Source organism: Panthera tigris, chromosome B2, assembly GCF_018350195.1.
Source record: "Panthera tigris isolate Pti1 chromosome B2, P.tigris_Pti1_mat1.1, whole genome shotgun sequence".
NCBI lineage: Eukaryota > Metazoa > Chordata > Mammalia > Carnivora > Felidae > Panthera > Panthera tigris.
The window spans coordinates 52,870,787-52,883,697 of NC_056664.1; the positions used below are offsets into that span (position 1 = coordinate 52,870,787).

Genomic DNA, 12,911 nt, shown 5'->3' on the forward strand with positions numbered 1-12,911 from the left:
ATGAATGTCAAACTAGGAACTGCAGTTTACCTTCACATAAGCACTTATTTTTTAAGAGCTCTTCTCTTTATATATAGCGCCTTTCCCCTGAGACCCTACAAGCTTTACAGACATCATCTGTCACATGCTCCCCAAAGATTGGTTAGCAGTTGGTCTTACAATCCTCATTTATTTTAAGAAAGCAGAAACATTCTTTTCACAAAACCATGAGAAGAGTGGATTATTTTTAGCCCTGTTTCCAGTCTGATGTGACTTTTTAAAATAAAAAAGTCCACACTTCTTTCCTTTCAAATCATAGATTTAAATAAAACTATAACATAGCAGAGTTTCCACAGAAATCGACAAAAAGCCTTGAAACACTATTTCTGTGGGTTAAGAAATCAGTGAACAGAAATTTTAGAAATCAAACGTGTTTAGTTTGTTTGATAGCAGTGAAATTAAGTTAATTGCAGTGAAATTAAATTATTTTCACACTTCATTTTATCTCTAGTAGGTGAAAGTGGCCTTTGAAATGAATATAATGCAGTTACTTGGGAAACTGATAAGTGTCTAAAGGAATCATTCATTTTTACCAGTTTATATGATATATTATTCAAAAGAATTGTTATCATACAGAAAAACATGGTTCATTAAATGTTTGATCTTTCCTTTCCGTTTGATAAGTAAAGCCATGAAACCATCACAAGCTACTTGCAGAATCTTTAGACAAGTCCATACCACCAAAATGAAAGAAATTTATTTTGACACCTAATAGAGAATGAAGAGAGTAAAAGGTATTTTCCAAAATATGCAATGAAGACCTGATACTGAGATACCTAAAATGTACACCATGGTAAGTATCTGTTTTTGGGAAAAAAAAAAAAAGTTAAGACTTTTAGGGGTTAATTCTTTCCTTCACATATGAAGTTTGGATCACAAAACATTTTTTTTAGTGAAAAAAAGCAGAACTTTTCTTCACCCGTTTCTCATGTCTCTGGCTATGGAAAGAACGTGAACTGGCCTCCCTCACATAAGGGAGCAGTCGCACGATGAGATCTCGCACCACCATGAGGCCACGCGTGGTGTTCCCCAGAGCAAGTGCATCCTGCTGAGCTGTCTGCATGCAAAATAATAGCTGGGTTCCAAGAGCATTACCTTTTGGTTATCCCGGGTCAGCAGCATCTTCTGATTTCATAGCCTAAGTAGATCTTTCATATTTCCATTAGCTCCATTACTTTAGAGAGAAATTACGTGAATACTTCCTCATATAAATATGAGTACCCATAATAAATAATAAGCATGCTCTTCAAAAGGATCAAGAAAAGTGGGAATTGAGAAGGTTGGCTAAGTCAGTACTTCTGATGATAAAACAGTTGCCATCTATTGAAGGGAGGTACCTCACTAGATGTATATGCACCATATTTACACCTTGCAATCACACACGGGTTACACTTGAAAACTGAATAAAATAACAATCAGAGAAGGATAGGATCTTTCACTCAGCCCTGTCAATCCTTAAAGTAGCATGCTATTCCTTTAAGTGTTCCCTTTTGTTGAGGATTGGTTAGGCCTGATGCTTTGTCTTGGGTCTCTGCTTTCCACCTTGCAAAGACTCCAGGAAAACCATCCATCTCAGATCTGTCAGTGACACACACGTAGTGTCTGGAAGAAGTGTTACAGCTGCTTGTTTTGTTAAGTTCAAGGTTGGACTTTCCTTAGTAAGCAGGAAAATAAGGATTCAACACTTCCCACCAGCCATGAAAGGGCAACTGGTTTCCCTAGTATCTATGCCACTCAAATTGCAATGTGTCACACTACAGAGAAATGAGCATTCATTTCTAAGCAGCTGAGATATGTCATCCCCTTATCAAAGTATTTTCCCTCTACGTTCAATTTTAAATTCTGATCACCTCTTGCAACACAGTTATTGGCTCTGTTTGTCAGACACTTTTGCTTCTCTTTTGGTTTTCTTCTCTCCCACTTGAGCTTACACCAGGTGTGCCAGAGGTGAATTCTCAGTTGCACAGAATACAGTGGCTGCTCATGCCTTATATTCACTAAAGCTTCTCTTTTCTTCCCACTGTGTTCTCTGCTCGCGATGCAAAACAAGCACTGCTGTTATTTTCACAATGTGTCTTTAAGAAATACGGATCTGCAATAGGTGAAGTTCACAAAGAGAAGAGTGGGAAACACGGAGTTAACTCTAGTGTATGATGAGAATAAGGAGAATCTCATATTGTTCATGGCTCTAAATCAATATTACCATGAAAATATTTACCCTCAGATCATTAGTTAAACCAGAATTAGAGTCTAGAATAGGGAATATAACGAACAACAATAACTGGCATATGTTCCTGACATTGGCATTTGTTTGGCAAGATTGGTGATCCATGGTTACTGTTCTGAATTAGGGAAAATCAAAAACAGAAATACAGATGTAGCCAAACACTTCCATATCCTTTTTCATTAAGGGAAGTCTAAAAAATGGTAAAATACATCTTTCACCAGATAATGAAGTAAGACTAACTCCTGTTTGTCTCTGCTTACTTTAAATCACTGATTTCAAAACTCTTTTTCATGTATGTTTTTGAGTTGTGATGATAAAATCTGGATAAGAAAATTATGTTTACCATGTGTCTCTCATTGAAATATCAACATACTATAAATTAAAACAAAGAAAATTGCCTTTAAAACCTAGTTTTAAAACATTGTATATATAATGGACATGGTAAAAGCAAATTCAAGTTCTTCCATTTATTACCGAATATATTCCATAATCAACATCTACTTATAAAGGAAAATTATTTCTCTCTACGAACCATTATACAAGATTAAATTAGGCTATGAGAGGCCCATTTCAGCCTACTGATCAGATACAAAATATAATGCAGACATTTTAAAAGAAATAAGAATCATGATTCTTCCTTTCTAACAGAACTAAAGGATCTATAAATTACATTCTGATCATTTTGTTCAAAGCACCAGGTTTTTAGAAAAGCAGTCATGGTTCACCCAACTAAGCTCTGCTTATAGGGAAACAAAACGAAACAAAACAAAACACAATCACAAATTTTAAAAACCGTGTTTAATTGCCAGAGGATTTATTTTTCAATTTGGGGGGGGAATCACCCTAATGTGTTGATTCCAAAACACAATTCAGCTAGTCCAAGATCTCTTCAGGGTTAAAACAATACCAACTCGCCGTCAGCTTTGATGCTGGAAGGTGGGAAGGTGAGATGGGGGAAAGGATTGACTTCACACTGACTTTCTGTACAATAATTTTAGAATTTGGAAACTGCATGCTTGACTAGCCTCAGGGCAAGTTTGCTGCACTCTGACTTAAACTACAAACTTGAGCACCAGTTGCCATTTAAAAAGGGCGGTGAGGGAGGTAGATATGAGGATTCCATGATGAGGAACATGGATTACGGGAGAGAAAATGACAGGAGAGCCTATCAAAATACATTAGTGAGATATATACTGTACCAAGGAAAGGCATGTTCATTATTAAATTCAAAATAAAGAAATTAAATTTGGCTAAATTTAATTACATGTTGACGTGAATCACTACCTTTTCTACTTTTTGATTTATGAGTGTATCAAATTAACTATAATTGTGTAGGGGCTGAAAGAAATACTGAAGTAGTTAGATTTAGAAAACAAAAAAATATGGTTAAATTGCTGTTACTTTTTGTGGTAACAAGAGGTAGATCAAAATTCAATACCAGACAGAAAATATAAAAACTCAAAGGTAATTCCCAAAAGGTCCAACATAAAATTCAATTTTGTCCCATAACAATCATTATTAATAGCATTGTTTTATATGGAAATTATAAAATTACCTTTATTTTTCCAGTTTGGAATTTGTACGAAATTCATATAATTTGTGGGAATCATAGTATATAAGAGCTGGCTCTGAAAATAAATCATCATTAGATTCATGGGCAAAATTATTAAACTTTCTAAGACTGAGTTTCCTCATGTACGAAATAGGATAATAGTGAAGATAAAGTAGATATTCCATTTAAAGAGCTAGTAAAATGTCAGGCACTTAATAAGCTCTCAGTAAATGTTAGATTCCATTAGTTATTAATATTATTGCAACTGACCATCACAGCATATACACAGTTTGAATATTTATTTAAGATGAACTAAAGATGTACCTAGGAAGTAAAACTTAGGTTAATCATAAAGAACTAAAAAATATGAAATATTAGCCTGGAAGAATAATTGACGTTGGCAAAAAAATATTGCCAAAATCAGGGTATAAAAAAGCATATCTTTATGTAGACAGAAGATAAATTTTGATAAACAGAGTGAGCTTGAAAATACATGAAGTATAGTTTATGAAAACCATATATGACTAATAAGAGAATTAATAAAGTCTAGGGTTGAACAAAGTACAAATTTACCAGTGCTCCAATATTTATGTATAGTTACTCTAGCTATGAAAGACATATTGATGATTTTGCTCATTTTTATGCAGTGGGAAAATTGCAAAAATCTAAAGCACACAGAAAAGATTTATGTTCTCTGATGTGCTTTAAGACATTACACGAGTTCGAAAACCCATAGGTCATAGCCTACATGATTTTGGAAAATTAACAATACTTATTTTAAACCACAAGGGAAATCTATGTCGTACTTATTTTCAATAGACATTTTTACCATAAAGATACAGGAATTCTTCTCAATGGAAACTTTTCTGAATCATTCACATAAAGTGACCAATATAGTTTGTTTCTTCTAGCCATCTTTTATTTATTTTCTTAATTTATTTTTTTAATCTTTATTTATTTTTGAGAGAGAGACAGACAGAGTGCAAGTAGGAAGGAATGAGAGAGGGAGACACAGAATCTGAAGTAGGCTCCAGGTTCCCAGCTGTCAGCAAAGAGCCCGACACGCGGCTTGAACTCATGAACTGCGAGATCATGACCTGAGCTGAAGTTGGATGCCTAAATGACTCAGCCACCCAGGCCACCCCTCTTCTAGCCATCTTCTAAATACCTCTCCATGGTTTGATTCATACAAAGAATGATTTTTTAGAAACTAATACATTTCCATAGATTAATTTATGCTTTAATGTTTTTGAAATTCTATAGAAATAGGATGGAAACTGAAGCCACTTTAAAGAAAATGTTCTGGAAAAATTTAGATTAAGTTTTATGTTTTGTTATGATACTGAAAAAGTTTGTGTGGCCCTTAAAGTAAAAGAAACTATAACCTGTCTAAATGCTGTAATAAGAACTCTCTAAAAACCTTAGTAATTATAGATTATCAACTGTGAATTTATATCTGATTCCTCCCATGATTACTTGAGAATGTGTTTATGACCAAATATTTTCCCTCTACACACATGTGTGTGTGCACGCATGCACACATTCACCTACATGCACCTATCCCAAAAGAAAGTTCATGAGATGTCTAACATTTCTTTCCTCTCTTTACCAGTTTCTCCATCTCTGGTTTTTATACAATATCTTTAGTTTTGGTTTGAATGTAACTATTTAATACCAGGTTCCTTTAAGAGGGTACATTTCCACTAACTGCACCCTCTCTGAATATAATATTTATATATGTATAATGCTTAAAGTATAAATTTAAGCTCATAAATTACAATTACCTGATAACTTATGCAATGTAACAATCCTCAGAAAAAAAGGTCAAATAAATGGTGAATTCTTCCAGTCACATGTAGCTCATTCTCTCACCATTAACGTCCACTTATTAGGCACTTCTTTTTTCTTATGCCTAAATCTGCTTCCCCCCTCCCCCCCACCCCACCTCACATTAATTTAATTTCTGGACTGTGGGGTAAAAGTTCAATTTTATTTATTTATTTATTTATTTGAAGTCTGTTCTTCAACTATCTTCCTAATTTATTCTTAAATATTCATCTAAAAGTCAAGCAAGTATGCTCTAAATATCCTTAACATGAAATAGTACATAAAGAATGACTTCCTTTATATTAATCATAGGAGTATATGCTCCCTATTATTTTCAGAACATTTAGGAAGATATGTGATTCTTGCAGTTTCTTGGATATGCAGATTCTCTCATTTATTTATTTGAAACCAATTGTCATCATCATAAATTCAGCAAAAGGGAGCCATATGGTTTTATGAACAAAAATGACTTAATTACTTTATAAGATAAAGTTCAGATAAGGGAAGAGAATATTATCAATCTCAAATGTTTAAAAGATCCTCTGATAAGTAGACATAATTCAACTTTTTGAACTTAGATAAATAATGAGAAACTATAGTCAAAACAGCAGGACAAAAAGAAAAATATCACCCTTGATCTCTGAATTTCTTCTGCTACTTATTAGCACTATGTCAGCTGATATTCAGATTAACTGGCCACATAGATCATCTGACCCTTGACACAGATAAATAGTCATTTGACAACACAGGCGCTTAATTTGGAGATTTTTCCCCTGTGGTAAAAATGACTCTCTTAGGAATCCTTAGGATAACACAACAAACTTATTTAACCAAATACTTCCATTTAAAAATAGTAGATTCTAGGACATTAAATGGAAACAGATACACATTAAGAACTCTTCATCTATCTCACATCAACATGCTCACATTCAATAAAGTTTAAACGAATATCAACTTAGTAACTTACACGTCTGTTTAACATATAATGACACGAGGACTGTAGACACCAGGATATATTTTTCTAATTAGGAATAAATATTCTGTAATTCAAAAGATGCCAGTGAATTTTTTAAAAATCTGACTTTTTAACATAGCATATTTAAAAGATATAGCACGATACTGCAATTTTAAGGAAAATTTTTATCAGTATGTTGAATTACTCTTCACTGAGTAGGGAAAATTAGCAATTAACACAGACCTCATGGCTGTAGAAAAAAAATGAGTAATTCCACTCCCTATCATTAATGTAGATGGAGTAGCTGCTAATTCCCAGGAGTGAACAGCAACAAAAACCCACGAGTAGGAACCCTGGGTAATAAAAGTTCAAAAATACTCACTTTCAAGATAATAGTACTGATAACTAAAGTTGACTTTTTTTTTTAATTGGCACAATGTTGGTGAAAATAATAGAAGATTAAATTGTGTCTTTAGAAAAGCTCTGATATGTGTGACTTCTAAAAATACAACAGAGAAAACCCTTGTGCACTAACAAGCAGAAAAAATGCTCCAATTTTACTCCTTTACTATGTCTGAGAAATAGACAGCTGCTGACCAGCATGGGTCAGATTATAAACTGAGGAGGAGGAACATTTACAATGGTTTGTTTCCTTCACTTTCAGGAAGGTCTTCTCTGATGTTCTTCCAATGAATTCATATGGTATCTTCCATTTTCTGATTATTTTATAGAAAATGGCATTTATAGAGTGGGAATTTTATGCAATGTGCTATAAATATCAGCATGACATGTTCAGAAAAACCCTTTAGCAAAGACCATCAATATTTCTTTAGCCACGTGTTCTTTGAACATTAAAATACTGCTTCTAATTCTACCTTCTTTGTAAGAAGACATCTTGATGCTAATAGGTTTATGAAGTCAAATACTAGTAATTTATACTGAGGCATCTTTGGTTTGGAAATTGTTTCTAATGGTAATATAGGCTAGCCTTTAATCAATTATCCCTATATGGGTAAGCCTATTAAGTGACAAAAACTTGTTTCCATTATATTCTTTTTTTAAATTTTTTTTAACATTTATTTATTATTGAGAGACAGAGACAGATCGTGAGCATGGGAGGGGCAGAGAGAGGGGAGACACGGAATTTGAAGCAGATCCAGGCTCTGAGCTGTCAGCACGGAGCCCGACGCGGGGCTCAACTCACAAACCAACAGATCATGACCTGAGCGGAAATCGGATGCTTTACGACTGAACCACCCAGGTGCCCCATTCATTATTTTCAATGAAGTAATTAGTTATCCCCAAAATATCTATGTTATGTTTTCTAAGAGTAAGATGATTGGGACTCAAGAATGCTACTATATCAGTACTAATAATTTTATAATCTCTGGTACCTATGAATAACCAATATAAGGAATCAATTAATCATGATGTATATCTGAGTGTTCATTTCTATTGGCTTCATACTCCAGATTGGAATATATTTAAAAGTTTCCTATCAATAATCACTTTATCAACCCAAGTTATTAGACATGAGCATAATAATGTAGCTACTTATACATTTGGCTGCCAACTCAAAGTTTAAGAACATTTATCAATAATCTCACCTTTTTCCAGTGGACTATCATTTGTGAATTTATCTAAAACTTCCTTAAATCATCAGTACAACCTCTATATTTAAAAAAAAAAATTGATCCTAAGTTAAATGAGTGTCACCTGGAGTAAGTGAAAAGTCTGTGTGCATTCTCTAGTCCTATTCAGCATAAAGACCTTTCATTCCTGTCTTACCATATGCCAGGTCCTTTCAACTAATACAGCCTCACACAGTCATTGTAAGTAATTAGCACTAATACTCATTCTATTAATGCTACGACTAAAACATGAACTACTTTGTCAGAGCCAAGATTTAAAAAAATTTTTATGTTTATTTCTGAGAGAGAGAGAGTGAAGGAGAGAGAGAGGGAGATAGTGTAAGCAGGGGAGGGGCAGAGATAGAGGGAGACACAGAATCTAAAGCAGGCTCCAGGCTCTGAGCTGTCAGCACAGAGCCTGACACAGGGCTCAAACCCACAAATCATGAGATCATGACCGGAGCTGAAGTCGGACGCTTAACCGACTGAGCCACCCAGGTGCCCCAAACAGAGCTAAGATATGAATCTAGTTTTCCTAATAATTTCTTCTTAGAATTTATATTTCTAGAATGGAGTTATTTATTCTATTTATTTATCCTTCTTATGTCAATTAAGTATGAAAAAATTAAGTATATAAACTTTAAATTCTATGTCATCTGTAGTAATAACTATGTTTCTCTATCTTATATTTAAGCATCAATCATAATGGAATTTTATTTCATAGTTAATACGTCTGAAATTTGTTTTCTTGAATTGGCTACAAAATTCAGTGAAACGTTGAAATCTGTCTTTAAATCTGAATTTTTACCTTGATATGCTTGGAAATTATGCCACAACTTCATTTGAAGAAAAATGGATATTAGAGTCTTATTAAAAAAAGAACTTTATAATGTTTCTTGGACATTAAACAGTACTCTGACAAAACAACATTTTGATGACTTGAATACAAATGAATCAGAAACATACGGATTGAATTTTCTTTGACGTATAAGTGGGTTTGAATAGAAAGAAAAAAAAGTCATTGGCAAAATTCATTCTGAGTATTGCCAAACCTAAAATGTCTGAAAACATAGGATTTTTTAAAGACATTATAATGAACCCAAAAATACTCTCTTTGTTTTTCCATCTCTATAAACCCAAGTTTGAGAAAAGGATTAATGTACTTGGAAGGTTTAAACTATATAAAGCATCAAACAGTGGGAAATTGTAGTGTTTTGGGGGAAACACTTAGTCTTTAAAGCTCGGTTAAGTTGCTATCTGTGTAATAAGCCCTGTATGTATATATGTGTAAAGAATAATGGTACCATAGGTTTATTAACAATTTTAATAAAGACCTAATAATTCAGATGATTAATGTGTTTTTATAACTTGGTAAGCTAAAAATCTTACAATAAATTATAAGACAGACCTAAGCCTACTCATTTGCTGTTAATAAAGAGAGACTATCTTATCACAGAAATCTATTAACCACCATGAGAGAATGCTTGAGAACTTTGAAAGTGATTTTACACAAGTGGATCCATGTCTGGAATCTCTAGATTAGACCATTAAGAAGCAGCAGTGTTTCTTTTTTGTTTGCCTGCTCATATGTTTGCTTAATTTTGATGAAACAAATGTGTGGAGTTCAGGGAATTATTCTGTATGAAAAAAAAATCAATGGAATATTCTTAAAGTCTCCTGCCAAATCGATGGCAGTTCATTTGTCAAATTTCTAAAAAGAATATTTCATAAACTGACATATTTTTCACAGTTCCTCTGAGGAATCATAATGCTAGTTTTGATTTCAGCAGTCTTTTGACTTCCAAAATATATTTGGGCCTCTTTACCTTTTTTTCTCTTTTTGCAGGAGAAAGATAATCAAAATTTAATAATATACATCACTGGTTTTCTCCTCACTTTATGACTAAAACTGCTTTAACTACTGTACTGTGAGTTGGGTACAAAACTCTGCTCCTGTGTTACACCAGACTGACTTGGTTAATAATCACCCAAAAGTTATAGTTTGGAATGTCTTCTTAAGAGTAACATGTTCAGGGGCAGATGGTGTATAAAAGTCTTTTAAATTACAAACTCATTCAGTGATCATTCAAGATACATTTTTAATACCTACCCACAAGCCTCATTGTACCAAGCACAGAGGGTACAACTGTGAAGGTGAAATATACATCCTATGACCTCATGAAACCAACATTCATACGATGGTGTTGCTGTGATTGATTAAAGCAGCAAGTCTGGTTCTTTTATGACGTGTGATCAAGCAACAAGAATATACTATACATAAGTGAGATTTCATTTTCCTTCCATGATTTGTCTCCAAATCACTTTCCTAATAGCATTTGCAGTCATATTTCATACATGATTGTTGTTCTGGCCAACTCTGAGCTATTGACTTTTTCCAGACTATTCCATGCAATTTGCCATTCTATTCATTTACTCACCTTGTTTCCTCATCTAGGAATGAATTCTCCCTTCGACCATTCCACATACGCCCACAGTTCCCTCTCTTCTCATCTCCATTTCTTGAAATCTTATTGAACTGACCTGGCTTAAAAGTCACCTGAACCACTGTCCTTCTGGCTCTGACTTGTTTGGAATTAACTCTCTATCTTCCATTTTCCTGTAGTGTCTTGATTGTGCTACTATTTTTAGCATTTAGAATGCTTTATCCTTTCTAAAATTAGCTACGTATATCTGTCTCCCAAATTATATTGCCCTTTAACATATTGTCTTTCATGTATAGATACTCAATAAGTTTATGCCAAACAAATGAATAAGTGGGTAATCAACAAATCATTTGAAATCATCTGAGTACCATCCAATCATGACTGCCAATTACTTTTGCTGAGAAGTAAATGTTTTCAGAACCCATTACTGTAAATTAAAGATGGTTTGCTCTGTTTGAAGTAATGTCACAATATCACATTGAGCACATCAGCAGTAGTAATGAATGAAGCAATAATAAGCTGAAGCATCTGGTTATTCATATTTATAGAGAAATGTCACAAGTATATTCTCCATAAGGTCACAGTTAATAAAACTAAGGGACCAGGAGGGCCATTTGCTTTCTGAAGGCCAAATATGCTCTAGCTCTGGTTAAAATCTGTTTTAAGTATTGCTTAAAGGCACAAAGCCAGTTTGCCTAGCACATTTAACCATTTTCATATTTTAATATTGGACAGTATTACAGAGATAAAGAAAAGCAATGAAGGCTGTATATAACCTAAGTCTTAAATAAAGGACTTGGAAACCTTTGAAAAAAAATGAAATATTAATTTATTTTAGGCTCAAAACAATCTTCCCATATTATTAAATAATACAACATTAGTTTAAAGTAAAATTACCCTAACATATAGGAGAAATAAATCAAGGAGTGGGAGGAAACTACAAAATATAAAGTAGTTCTTGGCGAGAAAAACATAAGTTGAAAGCAAGACAGAAGCCAAATTACATAGATAGTAAAGCAGAGAGAACCAATACAGAAGAAAGAGTGAAAAAAAAAGGGAAATTTCAGAATTTTCAAGTGGGGTGCGAATGGGTAGGGAATGAAAAAGAAAGGGCTGATCATATTTCATAGATCTCTTGAATTGTTTAGTTAGACATTTCAAGCATCTCCCTAAGGAAAAGACTAGGAGAAGCACATACCACTAATTTAATTTTTCTTGTTTGGGCCACATACCAGGGAAGAAATGACTGCTCACCCCCACAGTGCTGATTTCCCAGTCACATTTCTGACCATAAATGTACAGTAGTTTGACAGTGTAAGAATTCTTGGAAGATTATTTAAATGCATACTTTCTCAGTCTACATTCATAATGCTTGAACTCTGCAAATCCTCAATGCTAATCGCAAAGCCATAATTGAAAAATAACCTATACTTCAAAATATTTGAATTGTTTTAAAAAATTTAATTCGGCGCTGTCATTAAAATCTATGAAAAGCCTAGATTTGGTGGGAAAATGCCTGAAACACTTCAATAACACTAAGAACTTCAATAACTCTATTACTAGATCAAGATCTGAGGATGAACTCGGTAATATATTTGGTTTGTATCTGTCAGTCTCATTTCATATACACAATCCTTGGGGAACCAGCATTGGTTATAGTATTCTTCAGCTATGAATCTGGTTATATAGGTAACACAATGTCACTGTGAAGTCCTAATGCTTATAGCGACGAACCCCTTTAAAAGAGACCCAAATCAGACCCAACTTTTACTTAACTGTATGTTTTGAGCAAGGCTGCAGTGTAATACAGCAAAGAGGAATGAGTAGGGCAGCCTCTAGGGTGAATGTGTCTACTGACTGATCCTGCAGAAAACTAAAACAGTAAAACTTAAATAAGGTACACCCTCTAATTAATCATCCTTTTATAAATTACCCTCCCTGGGCCTGGCCCTAACATTCACAGGGTGTGAGGCACAATGTAGCCCACTTGGTATATTTCTAAATATACCATTTTACGTCTAGCATCTAGCCAAGCGCATGCCATACAGTTGGTCAATGAATACTGGTGAGCATAAAAAAACTTCTGGAGCTTCTTCAAAATAAACCTTTCCTACCGATCCCCTCCCACCCCCAACTCCACAGATGACCCTGGAGGTGTTGTCTTTGACCAAATATTGGAATATGTTAAGACCAAACGATGTTATTTTCTGCAGTATTTCGTGCCTCTTTTCTCCCC

The 12,911-nt window shown here is 34.0% G+C and overlaps 1 protein-coding gene across 1 annotated transcript in view; it reads right to left on the minus strand.

Moving 5' to 3' along the window:
• Positions 1-12,911, minus strand: part of BMP5 (bone morphogenetic protein 5) — a 113,444-nt gene that overhangs the window by 23,391 nt on the left and 77,142 nt on the right. The gene's annotated exons all lie outside the window — the stretch shown is intronic.